This window comes from Diceros bicornis, chromosome 2 (genome assembly GCF_020826845.1).
Source record: "Diceros bicornis minor isolate mBicDic1 chromosome 2, mDicBic1.mat.cur, whole genome shotgun sequence".
Classification (NCBI taxonomy): domain Eukaryota; kingdom Metazoa; phylum Chordata; class Mammalia; order Perissodactyla; family Rhinocerotidae; genus Diceros; species Diceros bicornis.
In genome coordinates, this window is record NC_080741.1 from 72810830 (window position 1) to 72829900 (window position 19071).

The 19071-nt window shown below is 37.4% G+C and overlaps 1 protein-coding gene across 7 annotated transcripts in view; it reads right to left on the reverse strand.

Moving 5' to 3' along the window:
* The window catches only part of GRM7 (glutamate metabotropic receptor 7), a 618593-nt gene that overhangs the window by 397957 nt on the left and 201565 nt on the right, over positions 1 to 19071 (reverse strand). The window lies entirely within an intron of this gene.

Here is a 19071-nt window from a genome sequence, read left to right on the forward strand (position 1 = left end):
GGGTTCGGATCCCGGGCGCGCACCAATGCACCGCTTCTCCGGCCACGCTGAGGCCGCGTCCCACGTGCAGCGACTGGAGGGATGTGCAACTATGACATGCAACAATCTGCTGGGGCTTTGGGGGGAAAAAATAAATAAATAAAATCTTTAAAAAAAAAGAAAAAAAGAAAATACATGTAATCTTGTAACAATGAATATGAATTTTAATTTAGGTTTAACTGAGCAATCACCTTTGTGATTATGTGAGCTCTGAGCATTAACCTAGCTCTGGCAAATTTCCTTCCCTAGAGGGGAATGTACACGTTTTGTCTCATTCAAATACCTTAATTAGAGATTAGGATCAGATCTGGGTTGCTACCTTTTTGACAATGTTGTGAGTTAAAGGAATCAAAGGAATGCACGTGATCATCCACATCTAAAGTGATTTTCTATATTCATACATGGTGTGGATTCAACCCACATTACTTGCTAAAGACACTGTATGGACTTACACTCCAAAAGCTATATCCACACTAAAATCACCCTTGGGCTTCAGGAATTACTCTAAAAGATAAATGGCAAGAAGAAAATCCCATAAGGAAAGATGGTAACTAAAAAGGTGAGCATTCATAAACAATCAAGAACCCTCCTTTCCTCTCAGACCAAAGTTAGAATTGTCTTATCAATACGGGATTGACACCACACTGCAATCAAAAAAGGCAAAGTACTATCTGGAAAGTAGAGGCATCTGAAATTTCAGCAGGCCCTAGAATACACACTCAGTCCAGCCTGGCCCTCTGGGGCACAGGAGTTTACGCGGATGTTGCGCAGGTATGCACACTGTGCCATACAACATTTTACCCCCAGTTCTTCTACTACTTGTACGTTTTTGAACCATCTCCTCTTATAGTTTATGGTTTTGTGTTCTTGGAAGGGAAAGCTCACTACCAGTCATGGAAGATTTACCTTGCATTAGACCCTATTTTGTACTCATCTATGATCTTCATTCTGTAAGATCACACAATAACACTACAGGTGGAATCAGAGGCATATGGGGGTGGTGGTGGTGGGAATGATCAGGCAATAAGAGGTGCACTGTGTGTAGGGAATTTTTTTAAAAAAACAACTGAAAGTCATCTGCTTTTTGTTACAACGATATGATGGCAATTCTAAATAATGACAGGTAAAAAGTATTCTTCTCCCAAAAATCTTTTATTGATCTAAGTCAGGAGTCAGCAGTTTTTCTGTAAAGGGCTAGGTAGTAAATATGTTAGACTTACAAGTCACATAGTCTCTGTCGCAGCTACTCTACTTTGTTAGAGCATGAAAGCAGCCAACTTCCTTAGACAATATGTAAAAAAACGGTCATTTCAAGAAAAAATATTTACAAAAACAGGCAGCTGGACAAATTTGGCCTGAAGGTCAGTTTACTGACCCTGGGTCTAAGTTTGAAACAATTGCTACAGTTATTGCTGAGTCTTAATAATACATACCTCACCTTCAAATCAGCACCATTTTTATTGCTTATCCTTTAACAAACATTGTATTCTACATGGAAGGGAACTCAGAGAATCCCAAATTATGCAGTGGGCCTCTGACGCATGCAGATTCAGTTACACACACTCATTTCAAGAGTAAGTTCATAACAGTTAGGAATCATTCAAGCTCACAGCAGGCATAGTTCATGCCTCCAACTCCTGTAGTATTGCATATTCTTGCCTCTAAACAGTACGTTTACAATAATCAAGGATAGCACAGTCATGGTAAAGACGAAGAACCATGACACTAAATACTTCAGTTCTGTTAATCTAAAGCAATGGATTAATGTCAATGATCGCTATCAATCACTGATTTATCTAATTTTGCAGAAAAAGAAAACCTCAGAAGGTGTTACAAAATAGTCATTTGAGAAGAATATTTTAACAAAGATATTTTAGGACAAATTTTCCAATGCGGAGGCATTTCAAAAATCAGTCTCAAAGAAATAAAGACATGAGTGTTAACGGCAATTTATGGAACTTATGATGAAATAAGAGTTTCATACATTTTGGCCAAACTTATCTTTAAGCGTTTTCCTATTTGTATATCTATTCCTTCTTGTGAAAAAAAAAAAAAAAACTTTTTGAAATAAAATTAATCAAAAGTGTTCTTTGATCAACTTTGAACAAATATAGACTGACAAATCAGGCTAAGTTGTCTATTAAACATGCATATGCAAAGAAGATTGATTTTTATGAAATAATTGACAAATTTGCACAAGTAAAACCCCCAAACAGAAACTGTAATGTTATTATTTGTTACTGCAACAGGCCAACAAATACGGAGGTACAATATTTTTCTCCTTTTTAAAAACAATAATGTATTTAAAATTGGTTATCTCTTACTGTTTTCCTATTCAATACTGCCATTTTTATTTGTATATTTATTTATTTAAAATGTTATTACTAAGATTAATATACACATGAAATGCAATAAAATAAGATTTTTACACTTGCATTTCTTTTTTTCCCATTACTACTATTATTATTAATTTCATTTCACGATTATTATTAAAAATAATTTTGTCAGGTACAGGAAGGAGTTGTTAAAAAATGATTTACTTTGAGTGTCAAATAGGTTAAGTATTCCCCTAAGGTAAATAACAGTTTTGTTTCATAAATGGAGGAAAAAGTGAGAAGGTGATTTACCCAAGACCAGCCAGGAAGTAAATTAAGCCTGATTTCAAAACTAGATTTAATTATAGAACACAAATATTTCATGATGTCATGATAAAGAAAATATAACAATGGCCATGACTTGGAGTAAACCTGAGTTAGAACATGAAAAACCAGCCCTAGGTCCGAGCCAGTGCTCTACTGAGAGTTGATTAAATCTAGATTGGAAAAAAGAGGCAGAGGGGGTCAAAACTTGTAATTTACCCAGTCCAACCTTTCGCAGACTAGATCTCCCTATTCAAAGCAGGTGGCATATTACAGCCTATTAGTTACATGATGTAGGGCTGATATTTTTGAATTTATCTGTCCATTTTGACCATTAGTATCAGTCCTCTGACAAGTGTGCAGATCCAAGAGAGAGTGAACATACACACACACATACCACCAACACACCATTACACATACCACACACATCACAAACACACACCACACTCCACACACTCCTCACTCCTGAAGCAAAACACTCTGGTACTTTGGTAATCAGCATTTTGTAGCTATGTGTATCTGTGATTATGAGTATTGTGATTTTTACTTAGCTAATTAAACCTGGGGAAATTAGTGTGTTTCTGTCAATTTCCTTCGAAGCTCATTTTTCTATCACAACTTAATGAGTTATTAGGCTGCAATAGAGTCAAATTAAGATTCCCGATTATGTTTTCCTCTTTCAGGAAAGACACAACACTGCAGTTCCAGTTATATCTCAGCCGTCACTCTACCAAGGTATAGACAGCACTTTTAATTACAAGTCCTAATCTTCTGAATTGGTTTGATTAATATGTTGCTGGAATCAGCTTTCATATAAAATTGGTTTTATTAGAATTTAAAAAAAAAATATCAGGTCAGGAACCCATTTATTTCTTTAAAAAACCTGCTGAAGAGTTTTATGTGTCAGTAAGTCTTCTTTGTGAACTTTTTAACTGCCAGTAAAAATCCATGTGTAGAACTTGGAAGAATCTTTCAGTGCTTTGGCTCAAGTAGGCTACATTTGTGTAGATATTCATCTGAAATGATACTCTTGATAAAAGTATTTCTGCCAATATAATGCCCCCAAGTCATGAAACTCTACTCTTATTTATCCAACCAAATGCCTCTGCAAACCTTCTCCCTGGTTTGCATTTAACGGTAAATCTTAACTCGGAATTCTTTCAATTTTTTAGAGTCAAAAGTACTGTTTCATATCCATTAAATCAACATCCTCATGAGGAATGAGGTTTATCCTTCTTATACTGTTTATTTGTTTGCATAGGACTTTGGTGCTTACACTTATTTTCTATTAAAAATAATAGTAACCAAAAAATAAACCCCTCCAAATTTTTATTGAGTACTTAGTGTGCAGCAGGCTTTGCATCAAGTATTTTATGTGAATTATATAATTTAAATTCACAATTTTACAAGGTTGACACAAGTCTTGCTTTCATTTAACAGATGTGAAAACCAAAGCACAAAGAGATTAAATACCTTTATCTGAGTCACATGGCTACAGCGTTAGCCTTCTAACCCAGGCCTCTGACTCTAGGACCCATATTCTCAGTGTTTCCCACAACTCAGAACTTGGAATTAGAGAGAGTAAAATCAAGGCCACATAACGAGTAAGTGGTAGGTTCAAGATAATAATACAGGTTTCCCAATTAACCAATCAGAATAGAAACAGAAGAGTAAAGTGACCTGCCTACAATTAAAGTAATTTGATATTAGGTCCAATGATGAACACCTAGTCCTAAATCTCCAAGCCCAGGGTTCCATTGTGTGTTGGTTAATCCTTGGATATAATGGAAAGGAAGAATGTAAATTCCTCTGGTCCACATTTCCCAAACGAAGTCCCCTCTTCTGGGAGATGTTAATAAAAGAGTACTGTGGCCAAATACATTTGGGGATTCGTGCACAGTATATCTCCCTCTCAGTGTTTTATAATGTGACTTTAATATATTCAAGATTTAAGAAGTTCTGCAGAGAAGGCACCTTCTTAATTATGTTTAATCAATGTTGCCCAAGTTTACTAGGTCACAGATCCTATTTGCATAGACAGAATAATGATACCCCAAAGATGCCCAATTCTTAATCTCCAGAAACTTTGATTATGTTATGCTTTATGGCAAGGGAAAATTAAGGTTGCAGATGGAATTAAGTTTGCTAATCAGCTGACCTTGAGATGAGGAGATTATCCTGGATTATCTAGTGGACCCACAGTAATCACAAGGGTCATTATAAGTGAAAGAGGAAAGCAGAAGAGTCAGATTTAAAGAGAGAGATTTGAAGATACTACCCTACTGGCTTTGAAGATGTAAGGTGGCCATAAGCCAAAAAATGAGGTCAGTCTCTAGAATCTGGAAAATGCAAGGAATGAATTCTTCTCAAGTCTCCAGAAGGAATACAGCCTTGTAGACACCTTGATTTTAGACCAATGAGAACTTTTTGGACTTTGGACCTCTCGTTCTATAAGATAATACATTTTGCTTTGTATTGTTTTAAGCCACTAATTTTAAGGTAATTTGTTATAGCAGCAAATAGAAAACAAATATACCATTTTTCTTATAACACCTATTGTCAAATTTAATTTTGGACATACTGATCTAGTCCATCATTCTGGCTTGAAGAGGCACATCTTGAAAGCTTAGAGAAGATGGAATTCTGATGTTTTAATGTAGCGCTTCTCAAAGTTTAATGGGCACAGGAATTGCAGAGGTACATTTTAAAAATGCAGATTCTGATTCAGTAGGTTTGAGGTGGGGCCCCAAATTCTGCATTTCTAAAAACCAGGTGATGCTGCTGCTGCTGCTCCTGATGCGATGCTCACATTTAGAGTGGCAAACTTTAAAGAATACCTAAAACAAAATTTCCAACCTTCTTAGGAACACTTCAGTAAAAGGAATCTCATGAAGTTCCAAAAAGAAAACGTCTGGCACAGATAAATGATCATGGAAATAAATTTGTAAGTATTGCTCCATCCATCAGTATATATGACACAGAAAAATTTCTAAGGAAAGGAGATAGAGGAGAAAAGTCACAATTCATTGAGGTCTCTCATACTTAACAATATAAAAACAATTTGCCTCACTAGTAAGACGGAAGAGGCATGAAGCACAAAAGGAGGCTTTATGAAATATTCTCAATTTGATCACAAAGTCATATAAAATACTTGTTTTAGCACTGCAAAAGGAATTAGATTTACATAGAATAAAATGATAAATTAAAAAAAGAATCTGGACATTTCTGCCTTGTTCTCTTTTATGAACTATGTTTTAAAACAAATTTTATTTCCACTCTTGCATACTTGCCCTAGAAACACCCAAGTGCATGGAACCAGAAAGCCTCATCAATTATCTTACCTCTTACCTGCCTGGGGGAGGGAAAAGAGCTTAAGCAAACTTGAGGATGCCAAAGAGAACCATTGTCTCCTACCTCTGGCAGCACAAAAAGAACAGATGGTTTTTCTTTTTTCTTTTCAGAGTAAATTTCGTGTCCGTGAAACATGCCAAGTTACAATCCCTAGAAACGAACACATTCTCCTTACCTGTAAGTCTGGCAATGGTGATAAAAGCTTTTTCATATACCTGCTCAGTCCCACAGGACAGCTCATTTCTAGACCATTTCTGTTTAACTGGTCTTTATATAAGGAGATAGAAATTACAGACTAAACCATTAGCAAGCTGTCAATTATAGGTGCTTTGAAGATTAACTCAAAACATCATTTTGTACCTCCAGAAACCTTTGTTTAAACATCACCACATGTGTACAGTGCTGTAGAATTTACAGAAGCACTTTATAATAGCAAACACTTACTGTAAACACATTTCTGACACTTACTGTGTGCCAGGCACTACTAGGTTTTGTATCAGCATATGTTTTATTGTATTTACTTCTCATGACAGCCTATACATACATAACATTGTTATTTCAATTTTGCAGATGCACAAGCTGAAGGACAAAGTTGTCACATACATCATATATGTAGCCTATGGTCACACAGTTAATCAGTAGAGGAGCCAATATTTGAATCTAGGAGATAGGTTCCAGAGCTTACTCATTTAACAATTATACAATATAATTATTGTCGCAATTCCAAAAAGTAGACCTTGCACTTACCAAACGATGAAACTGATACCCAGGGAGCATGATATGCCAAATATTGTGCAGAAAGTATGACAAGAAGTCATATTTGAATGCAGCTATACCGTCTTCAGACAGTACCAGCGACTTTCCAACCTATCCTGATATACTGGCTCAACATGCTACCTTGTACTGAGTTTTGATGGTGTAGATAGACTCAACTTTGCCCCTAAGAAGAATAGGTAAGCCCTTTTATGATTAATGAGGATATAAAAATGCTAAATATTTCTGGCTTTCCAATTAAACAATAATTTAACTTTTATTTTAGCAAAGCAAGCATGCCCATTTCTGTTGGGAATGTGTGTCAGACCTTGAAAGAAACTCAGGCTGGCAACGTTCCCCTGTGGTCACCAGTCTCCCTTCCTGACACCCAGCCCACGGCAAGGTTTTATAGGGAAGGGCCTGGGCCATTGTTTTCAGAACCAGGAAAAACAGTCCAACTATGACCACATGCTTAGTAAACCTGGCTCCTAGCAGGAAAAATTGTAAGCACAACTTGACCAGTATTTCAGAAAAGCAGTTCTTTTGGTTTCAGTGAATGTAAACCAACTCAAGCTTTCTTTCACACATACACACACACAAACACACACACACACACCCCCCAGTGTGTGTGGATAGGTATTGAGTCCTCCAGAAGCATGCACACCACGGAAACAGTGTTCAGCTGGGTCTTATGGAAGTGGCACTGAAAAGGCCTGAAGGTCTCAGGCAGCTACTCCTCACCTACTCTTTCACTTTAGGGCTGCTTGATGTCTTACTTTCTCACCTCCATTCATCCGTTGTACTCTACTTTTCACAGAGAACTTTCTCTGCTTCCTCATGGTTTCTGCTCCCTCATAACTTTAGTTTGTACATATATACTGGTGGCTGTGGTGCCAACTCTTAGAGCCAACACCAAGGCTAACTGGCTCTGTCTCTTGCACTGTACTATATGGTTTGGTCAAATATCCACTCCTTATGCAGTCAGTTGTGCAGAGAGGGAAAGGAGGAGCATCTTTTGCAACAGATATTTTTATCCAGACTTCCTCTAGTAGGGATGATGGCTGAAGTAAGAGGAGATGTGGGCAATGTGGCCATGCCAAAATTTGCCTACTTCCATTACATTGAAACTGATCCAGGTATACCCACATCTTTATTAGTTAGAATAAATTGAGATTTGCTTAGGATTTAAGGCTTTCAGATAATATAATTTTATACATTTACTTGACAAATCATTGCATTATTTGATAAACCTCAACACATCCCTTATTTCAACTCAGTTGTGAGTAAATCTGTAATATAAGGTTTTCTTATCAATGTTGAAAAACTAAAGCATTATCATACAATATTTAATATTTGCACTAAGGTGGATATTAGAATCATAAATTCTCAGGTTGAAAAGGGACTACAGAAATAATCTATATTGGACCTGACATTGTTTTCCCCTGAGACCAAAGCAATGAAGTTTCAATAATATTGAAATTTCTAATCTTAGGCCTACCAAAAAGCTAAATGATAATTGTGTTTGATGTTTCTTATTTGCTTTGAAATGACTCCATTTGTAGCTAATCCAATCAGCCAAGACCTGAGGATTCCCTGTATTCCAAGCACAGTGTTATTGCTCAGGTCTTTCAATCCTATACTTTATCATATCTCTTGTCATACTTTCTGAACTTGCTTATATACTTGTCTTACCAACTGGATAGTGAGTACCTGATAGCAAGAATCACATCTTACTCATCAGTATGTCCTTAACACCAAGCAAATATCTAGTGTAAATAGGTGCTCAATAAATGTTCATCAGATCAATAAACAAATGAATCAAAAAGTTGACACATTAAATAATGAATGAATAAGTTAGAAAGAAGTGTGGAAGAAAAGAAACAAGATGGTCTTTTAACTAGCTTAACAAGATGAATAAAACAATGACACCACTTTTTAAAATATGAACATACTATTCAGTTACTAATTAAATATATGTTTTCATTTATCTGAGCATTGATTTGCTCAAGTAAGACAAATCATAGTTTGAGCTTTATAAAATTTTTATTTTTCTTTTATATTTAGTTTAACCATGATAAAAGTAAAGTCAAAGACAAAATAAAACTGAGGACTCAATACTAATGCTTAACAAATTAAGATTATATGTTCAGAAATTGCTTTAAGGAATCTTCTATTAAACACAGCCTTATAGTTTTAAGTGTATCTTAAATAGAGTTTTCATGCACTTTATCACTGCTAAGAATTTTTTTATGCTAACTAAACCAAACTCCCCATAATATAGAAATGCTACTGTAAACGTAATTTAAGAATCAGAATGACATTCAATAGCAATTGAAAGGCAAATATTGAAAAGACAAGATATTAAAGCAAGATGTATTTGTCCTCAGGAATAATATATGACTTAAAATTCTTACTATCTTGAAAACTCATCAATTATTACTTAGTCTCATAGTGGCCTAAAGAAGGAATAGATTCAAAATATAACAAATGGGTGTCACGACTTTCTTAGCTAATACCTTTGAAAATGTAAAACATGCCAATAATACACCTTTCTGTCCATTTTCCTTTGTCTTCATCTTATTTTCTATCATCCCCTTCCTTTTTAACGTATCTTATTAAAAGAAAACTGTAATAACACAGACAATGCAATGAAATATTCATAATGTACAGGAACAATCACTGCTTTTTAATGTATAGATGTAGGTAAAGACAGCCAGATTCATGCCATCTGAGCCTCTACCACAGGCCACTACTGATTGGTTTAGAATGGTGATCTTGATCAAATATGGCCAATAAGAGACACTCCCTCTTTTATTAAATTATGTGGATAGTAGATAGAAATGGATTTATTTTAATGGTCTTACTTGGCAAAATAAAGCATTGGCAATCTTATGTTAGCTCATGTAACATAAGCTTGATTTCTTAGCAAATTGCCTGGTCCATGAAATCCAACATTGTAGAAATCACTTATCCACTTAGCATGGAGAGATAAAATCTTTGTGAGAGAGAAAATATGAGGTTAAAATGGACTCCAGGATTACTTTCATGTGCCAACCTGCCTGGGCCTTGGGGTGCCCAGATTAAACATTATTTCTGGGAGTGTCTGTGAGAGTGTCTCTAGATGAGAACAACACTTGAATCAATGGATTGAGTAAAGCAGATTGCCCTCCCCCAAGTGCCCAGTGCAGATGGGCCTCATTGAATCCATTGAGGGTCTGAATAGAACAAAAAAGTAGAGGAAGGGAGAATACATTCTTTCCTCCTGACTGCTTTAGCTGGACACTGTTCTTCTCCTACCCTCAGACTCAGACTGCGACTTACACCATCAGCTCCCCTCATCCTCTGGCCTTGGGACTTGGACTGAAGCTACACCACCAGCTTTCCTGAGCCTCCAGCTTGCAGGGGAGATCATGGGACTTCTCAGCCTCCATAATAATGTGAGCCAATTTCTTATAATACATTATGTATAAAGAAATTTATATATATTATAACATTTATATAATTTATATGTTTATAAATTATATATTCAATCCAATTGGTCCTGTTTCTCTGGAGAACCCTAATACAAGGATAAAGTGGATAACAAAGCATCAGTGATGAGTCTGATCATGTGATAGATTAAGCATCCTTCCTTTGACTGAACTAACTACCAATTACGACATTGCTTTTAATTGGTTCAAGTTCAAAATAACCAACTCTTGTAACAAAACCTAAATGTAAATTGGGAAGTAGTTGGACTTTCACAATAAACCAATTGTCATTGAGCATAATGGTAACAACAATAACAACTAATATGTTATATGCTGTGCCAACAAAGCATTTTTCTATACATGATAATGTACATGTGTTTCTCTCTGTACAAGTAAAAAATAAACAAACAAACAAAGGTGAAGGAAACTTAGGTGTGACTGATCCCTAAGGGCTAGGGTTGCATTTCACTGGGTTGAAAAGATGAGTTAGTGATCATTTGGCATCACTCTTGGTTGGGATAGTCTAAAAAATAACCCATAAAGAACCTCACAATTAGAATTCTAAGAGTGTAATCCTCTATATTAGCCATTGATCCTGCAATGATTTTTATCTAAGATAGTTATGGAGCATGCCCTAAATATTAGCCTAAATTCTAGGCTAGATCAGGAATAGGAAGCACACTAAAGAGTAAGTCCGGTCTGTACCTTAAGAGGCTCCTGTATAGAGGAGACTGTCATGTAATACCTCTTTGAGCAGCCACTGTGTATCTAGGCAGGCTACCAAGGGAGAAATTTAAAAAATTAGCCTTTTGCAATTAACTGGGTTGGGGATGGAAGTCACAATTTTGGAGGGGCGATACTAAAATTTAGAGGTTGTTCATTTTCTCTTAGACCAAGACAATGTTTTTACAATAAAGGGACAATTTTATACATATATTTCATTTAAGAAGTAATGGTTAAAATGAGAAACATTTTACACACACTGTGGTGGTATATAGTCTTCTGCAATCACGTAAAAGATGCATTCCTGTTCAGTCCTATTTTATGAGGGCAGATGCTCAGCCGCGACTCATAGGGAGGTTAGGTCAAACTATTCACAGAGGGAAGATGACTTGATTGGGCATCAGAAGCCTGTGTTATTCCAGCCTCAGTCACTCCTGTGGAAAAGGAGCGTTCATGTTCTTTGGCTTGCATCACATGGAAGTTGAGACTCCAAATAGAATGGTTTACCTTACAAAATAATGTTGTACAAACATCTAAGAATATGAGAGGAAGAGGGGAAAGGGTCATGGAGGGAAGAGAGGAAAGAGAAGGGGAAGAAAGACCAAAAAGATGACAACTGAGAACTAAGATGAAGAGGGAATGCAAGAATAAATGATTGTATCCTAATACATAGAAATGGATTTCTTCAATAAAATATGTATATGATTTAAACTCTCTGATAGGTCTTTCTCCTCCATGAATCTGTCACAATATCTAAAATTTGTATTTCCTTAATTCTTTTAGATGAGGCTTGAAAAGACCTTGTTAAAACAGAAACACTGATCTCCGAGGAAGGGTACAGGAAGCAGTTATCAGCTGTCAAGAGTGAAACACAAATATGTTGATAAGACTTGATAGGCACGCAGCTGGAGAAGGCCCTGAGAAAACAGGAAGCAGCTATCTCAATTGGTGGTTTTCTTTTTTTTTTTTTTAAATACAAACATGGGATAGAGGGAGGATGCATTTAGGCTGGTGGAGAGAAGAGGGAGTCTTGAACTTTAAAGCGCAGAGGAATCAGCAAGAGACCTTGTTTAAATGTGATTCTGATTCAGTGAGTCCAGGGTGGGGCTTGAGCGTCTGCATGTCCAACAAGCTCCAGGTGATGCTGAAGCTGCTGGTTCTCAAACCACACTTGAGGATAAAGAATATGCAATCTGGAAAGGGATCCATTCTTAAGCCAAGCTGAGGTGTCACAGAGAAGATCTCTGGATGGCTAGGAGGCAACATAATACGTTGTGAATTGAGAAAAAATAATTCAAAGGAAATGGGGAGGTGCCAAGAAAAATTTACATTTTAAGCTGGATGCTTAACAAGAAAAAGTTTATCCACCATTCAATGCTTATTTGCCCATCATTCAATACAAATGCTAAAGATACTATGGTGCACACAAGTCCATCTTTGTCTTCAATGACGTGCAATCCAGGTAGACTCTAGTGGAGAGCTAATCAGTTATCAAAACCATCAAAGAAGAAATGACAACAAGCTAAGGTTTAAAGCAGTGGTTCTCAAAGTGTGGTCCCAGGTGAGCAATATCAGCATCACTTGAGAACTTGTCAGAAATGTAAATTCTCTGGCCTTACCCACATCTCCTGGATTTGAAAGTCTGGGGGTGGGACCCAGCAGTAGGTACATTAGAAAGCCCTCCACGTGATTCTGATGCATGCTAAAGTTTGAGAAATATTAATCTAAAGAGGAGTAAACATGTAAAAGATTGGGCGGAGAAAGCGTTAGAATGAGAGAGGTGAGAAGGTGCTCCTAGTTAAAGAGACAGCAAGAGGTCTTGGGTCATGAAATAGCAGCTCAACTGAATTTGCTCATAGTCCTATCTTCCCTAGCCAGTAGAAAAATCAACTTTAATTTGAATGAGCAGGAGGAACAGGATCTTCACGCATTTACCTCATCAGCCTGGCCCTCAAAGGCCTTTGGTTTTGCAACCTTGGCTAAATCATCACAGGAGAAAGTGATTGAGAAGTGTACCTAGTTCTTTAGTGCAGTAGTTCTCAGCATGGACTCATATTAGAATTATCAAAGGAGCTCTAAAAATATAAGATGCAAGAGGTATACCCAGAACAATTAAACTGGATCTCTGGTGTTGGGTCTAGGCATCAGATTTTTTAAAAGTTCCCCAGGCGGTTCTAATGCACATCAAGCATTGATTGAGCAGTGCTCAGTTTGAAAAATAAGTCAGCAAAGTCATGGTTATGGGAGAATGTCTCTGAGGATGCTTAAGGCAGGAAAGAACATGGGAGTGTTGATTTTGGTTTTCCTATTCAAGTCACTTCTGTTCACATTGGAAAGGTTTTCTGTGAAATTGTAGATTCATTTTCATGGGCAGCATGAATGATGAATTCCAATCACAGTAGTGCAAACTATGTGCTTCCATGGAAAACTATGCCTTGTTTAGAGAACACCCTTCCTTCTAGGTTATCTGATTCTGATTCTTTGGGGGCTCTGTCCTTTCATTGCCTTTGAGCTATTGTACAACTCTGTTAGTTGTAGATAACTGATAGCAATGGGAGATAATTCTTGTCTAAAAACATGCAAATGTATTCTCTCTGGTGGAGGTTCAATTGACTACCCTTGCCCCAAGCCAATTTTGCATCCATTTGCAAGTATATTTCAATATTCCTGACCTATAAATGTGTCTGTTCTTTGGACACTGCACCTGTTATAACATCTCCCCAGTTCCTTCCTTAATAATTAGTTAAATAAAACTTTTAATGGGTTCATTTTATATCTGTATGAGAGTTATGATTTTACCTTTCTTGAAAAATTATATTGTAACACAACCTTGATTCTAAATTGGTGCTGAAGATATTTGAGAGATGTGGAGGCATGATAGGGTCTCTCTATGAGGACTAATGACAAGCAGCAAGGGAGTTTATAGCAGTAACTAACTGGGTGTCTACTCCATTCTTTCCCTGTGTCTGCAAAACTAAGTTGTCACAAAAGAGCAATTCTAACACCCTACCTCCAGCTCCTCATTATAATACCAATTGATACAATTTTCTCATTAACCCATTCCAGTAAATCAATAACATTTTAAGAAGGTGTTCTGGTAACAGCATGGTTTCATTAGAGGAGATAGAATACTCTTCCTCTTATTGGATTTTTTTCGCTAATAGAGGGGAAAAAAAGCTTCAGCTTTCTTTTCTCCTTGCCAACCAAAGACAGTGACTTGGGCCTAATCAGTAGTCGTCAAAATATATAACACCTTCACCTTGGAGTTTTTCAAATTTCCTATGATCAGTATCAATCAGTGCATTTCAATTTTTCACAAAGAGAGCAATTTCCACATTCTTTTTTGTTTTTTGACTCAACAAAACAAAACAAAACATGGTTAACCACAAATGCCAAATACATAGTAATAGTTACAGTGAGTTTCCCAGAAACAACAGACCGGAGCACCGGAGCACAATATCAGTAAATATCTCTACTCTGTATGAAAAACTACCAACCGTTATTACAAAATCAAATAAATGGCCTATCAAAACACTGAAGGGGCCTCCGGGCAATCCCAAAGTCAAAGGCCCAGTTCAGTGGATGTAAAATAAGTTAAAGTTACATTTAAATATAGAATAAAAACTTATTTCAGAATACTTGGTTAGTTACTTCTGTTGAAAAAAATGAATTATCCAAGTTTAAAACACAAATATGATTTTTTGTAGGTTCAAGTACATTTAGCAACTTGAAATGTGATACAATGCATAGTTTCTGTTTAGATTGTCATAAAATAAACACATAATTCTGTGTTATATTGAATTTACACCAAAAATCCCAAGCTGAATATTTTTTGCTGAGTTGAAGAATAAAATAAAATAGAATTCGTTTTGTTTGGTAAAAAAAATAAGTAAGGAGGCGCATTGTTTTCCCTATATAAGGTTTCAAGGGTGAGTAATAACAGTGTTCAAGCATTGCTAATTCACAGAGATTTGTTTGTTGCATGTAATTTCTAGGTGCAACTCTGGGCACACACAAACAATCCTTCCTGATGTCACTTGGGCCGCCTTGAAAAAAGCAATTTCCAGCAACCTCTACCTACACTGAGAAACTCCACGTTCCGTGACATGATTTTATTTTTCAGGACCAGTTCTTATAATTTCATGCAGTAATTTAGGTGATTGTCAAGCACAGTGTATTCAAACTAAATGCTTTCTTTTGAAAAGTAACACTTTGCTATACTGAATGCTTCAATTTCTAGCCGGGAAAAGTGAGTTTTAATAGCACTAGCTTTTTTTTTTTTTTTTTCGTGAGAAAGATCAGCCCTGAGCTAACATCCATGCCAATCCTCCACTTTTTGCTGAGGAAGACCAGAGCTGAGCTAACATCTATTGCTAATCCTCCTCCTTTTTTTTCCCCTTTTTCTCCCCAAAGCCCCAGTAGATAGTTGTATGTCCTAGTGGCACATCCTTTCTAGTTGCTGTGTGTGGGACGCCACCTCAGCATGGCCGGAGAAGCGGTGCATTGGTGCACGCCTGGGATCTGAAACCAGGCTGCCAATAGCGCAGCGCCAGCACTTAACTGCTAAGCCATGGGCTTAAGCCGGCCCCTAATAGCACTAGCTTTAACTAGTATTTTAGATTTTTTTCCTGTGAGCAACAAAATAGTACTTTTTTTCTTCTAGTGTATTATTATGCCTATCATACCTTCATTTGGTCATTTCATCATGGTGAGGCATATCAGAGCTTTTTTCTCCCTTTTTTTTTTTTAAAACTATTTTTTCAACTTCATTGTTGTGGAGATAGAGGCACTCCGGGGCTTGGAGGATCACACAGTTCCCCTGGAGTCAGGAGGAAGACACGGCCCCATGCCCAGCACTGATCACTGCCTTGCTGAACATGAACAGTCCCAAAGATGCCTCAGATGGCCGGATGCCCTTTCCTGCAAACCCACCTGGCCTCCCAGAGCATTTCGGAGGATTAGGAGATAATCCCATCAAAAGACTTGCACTTTCTCAGCAGGGCCATCTTTGGACAATGAAAAAGAAGGAAGAAAGTTCAGGAAGCTTAGAAAGGAAGAAAGAGAGGTAGCCTGGCATGCTTTATACTGAGGCAGATAGAAAGCAAAGTGCAGCTCTAACAGGACAGGAAACAAGCTCCCCTCACCTTCCTTAAGCTCTGCCCACCCTCCGAACGTCCAGAAAGCATTTTGCACAGCATCAGACTTGGTGGAATCTATGCTTTAAATGTTCTCTCTCTGCAGAGCCTTTATTTGCATTCTTGTGTATATAACTTGAAATATTGTCCCTCTCTCTTTGGACCAAATACCTTTAGATGGGGGAATTATGACCTTACCTATGGCCCTCTCTCAAGGTCATGAAATTACTTTCCTTCACGACAGAAAAATAAAGTTACTAACCTTTCTTTGCCACTGATGGTAAAAGGTGAACACTAATAATATCTATCTCATAGGACTTTTAGGAGTCATTATCTGTAAAGCTGTTAGAAAAAGAGCCTGACATTTGTGACAACATGGATGGACATTGAGGGTATAATGCAAAGTGAAATAAGTCAGAGGGAGAAGGTCAAATACCGTATGATTTCCTTCATTAAGTAGTAGATAATAACAACAATAAACAAACACATAGGGACAGAGATTGGATTGGTGGTTACCAGAGGGGAAGGGGGGAGGGAGGAGGGTGAAAGGGATAATTTGGTACATGTGTGTGGTGATGGGTTGTAATTAGTATTTTGGTGGTGAACATGATGTAGTCCATGCAGAAATAGAAGTACAATGATGTACACCTGAAATTTTTACAATGTTATAAACCAATAAAAAAAAAGAGTAAAAAAAAAAAAAAGAAAAAGAGCCTGACACATGGTAAGCATTATACCTGTTTTTTAAATAAGTAGATTACATAAAAAGATATTTTCTTCAAATTTCTGCCCTTACTTTAAAGTCACATCAAATCAAAAATCTGGACAGAAAAAGTTTTCCATTCAAAATATGTCCAGAGTTAGTTAGAATGTTAGATGCTGGTAGAAAGGGAGCTGGGCTATATCGTTTCTGATACCTTTTCTAGCATGGGATAAATTTGAATGTGGCCCTAGTCCTTGGGAAAGAATTCACAAATATCCAGCTGCCCACTCACCCAGAAAAGGTGCCTGCTAAGAAGTATACCATTGATTGGAAAGTTAAATTTAAATATCTGCCTCTCCACCAACCACTAAACTCATATCCCCATTGAGAAGGATGCTTACAGATCCAATGAAAATAAATAAACTTATTAAAAGTTAACTGATAATCAAGTAAACATTCATTGACTATCAACTCAGTGGTAGGTTTAACACAAGCTGCTTTAAATACATTTGCTCATCTGATCTGCCATCATTTCACAGGTGAGGAAACTGAGCCCAAAGGAGTGGGCTTAATATGTTTTTGACGCATATTAACCAGAGTATACACTCGACCACACCCTTGGGAATGCAAGAACCAGATTCAGCCTTCGCTCAAAGCAACTCAGTTAATCTCTGAGTCTCAGCTCTTCATCAGCAAAACCTGATGAGCATACCAGAGGATCTCAAGAGGCCTTGCGGGGGCTAATGTTCTGTGACTGTTGCAAATCAAAATCACTGACCAGAACCTTTTACATGTAAAACTATGAAGGAACAGTGCTATTGAGTACCCCCACCAACAACCTCCCCACAGATGTCTGGCCCACAACCTTTCTCCATGATATCCACTTTGTTTATAACCATCATATGAGGCATATGGCTCCTCCATGTGGTTTGAGTGTTTTCGAGACCCACACTTCACAAATTAAGTACCATTCTTTTAAAATTGCAAAATTTATCAAGCAGTCAATGTGTGCTTTAGAATTCCAATGAACCAGTGCTGGCTTCCTGGCCAAATGCTCTAGCAGAGAAGAGATAGAAAAGAGATTCCAAATGAGTGTATGAAAGGCTGTGACCACAAACTGTCATTTACACTGTCAGCTTTGACTGCTCCATTTGGCTCCAACCCAGCAGTAGACAAATGCCAGTGCATCCATTTGGAACGTACTGCAGGGCGCACATTTTTCACACATACCTTAAGTGAGTCTTGTAAAGTAGTTTTATAAAACCCTTGAGTTTTTCCAGACTCACCTTGGATTGCCAAGGATTTACGGTCCTTTCCTTTCTATTCTTCCAGCACCTGTGTGCATACTCGCCACCACCACCTTCCCCCAGCTACCTTTTTGTCATCTTCCTTTCCTTCTGATTCTTCACAAGCTATTAGGGTGGCAACAATGCACTTAGAGTTTACAACACAGATTTCCTTGAAATAAATCAGAAGGATATGATAGATTGTGGGAAAGATCCCTAGGCCTACAGTTTAAACGCAGGTGGTAAACTAGTGGCCCCTGGTCCAAACTCAGCCTGCAAGGATCTTTTGTTTACACTTTATTTTAAAAGATTTAAATTAGTGGCCACCATTTAAAAAATTGGAACTTTCTTATAAGAATCTGGATTTCTGGCTTTCCTTGGAGAAGCAGAGGATTTAGTCACAGTCGTCCCTCTTGTCCAGGGCTAAATAGCAGCTTCCTTTTTTTTTAAATTTTTTTTATTTATTTATTTTTTTTGCTGAGGAAGTTTCACCCTGAACTAACATCTGTGACCATCTTCCTCTATTTTGTGTGTGGGTTGCCGCCACAACATGGCCATCGACAAGTGGTATAGGTTCACGCCTGGGAACCAAACCCAAGCCACTGAAGCAAAGCGTGCCCAACTTAACCACTAGGCCATGGGGCCAGCCCCACCTGCTTCCTTTTTAACAAGGATTTGTACCCTCCAGCTGCCCTTGCTCCTACTACCTCCTACTATTTTCATACCCTGCCTGCTTTTTTTTGTGGTAATATTACCTACTTAGATCCTAGGCATTTGGGTTTTTGAATTTTGGCATAAAGTATTCTTTATCACCTATTCTTTGGTCCCTACACCCTAGTTTTAAGCATGCTTCTGCCCAACCTCCAAGGACCCTGGAAGACATGATATAGGTGGAGTGAGAAGAAAGAGAGCTAGCTAAGAAACAGGGCAATGAGAAAACAGAGAAAGAGAATAAGGTTTAAACTTAGAGAA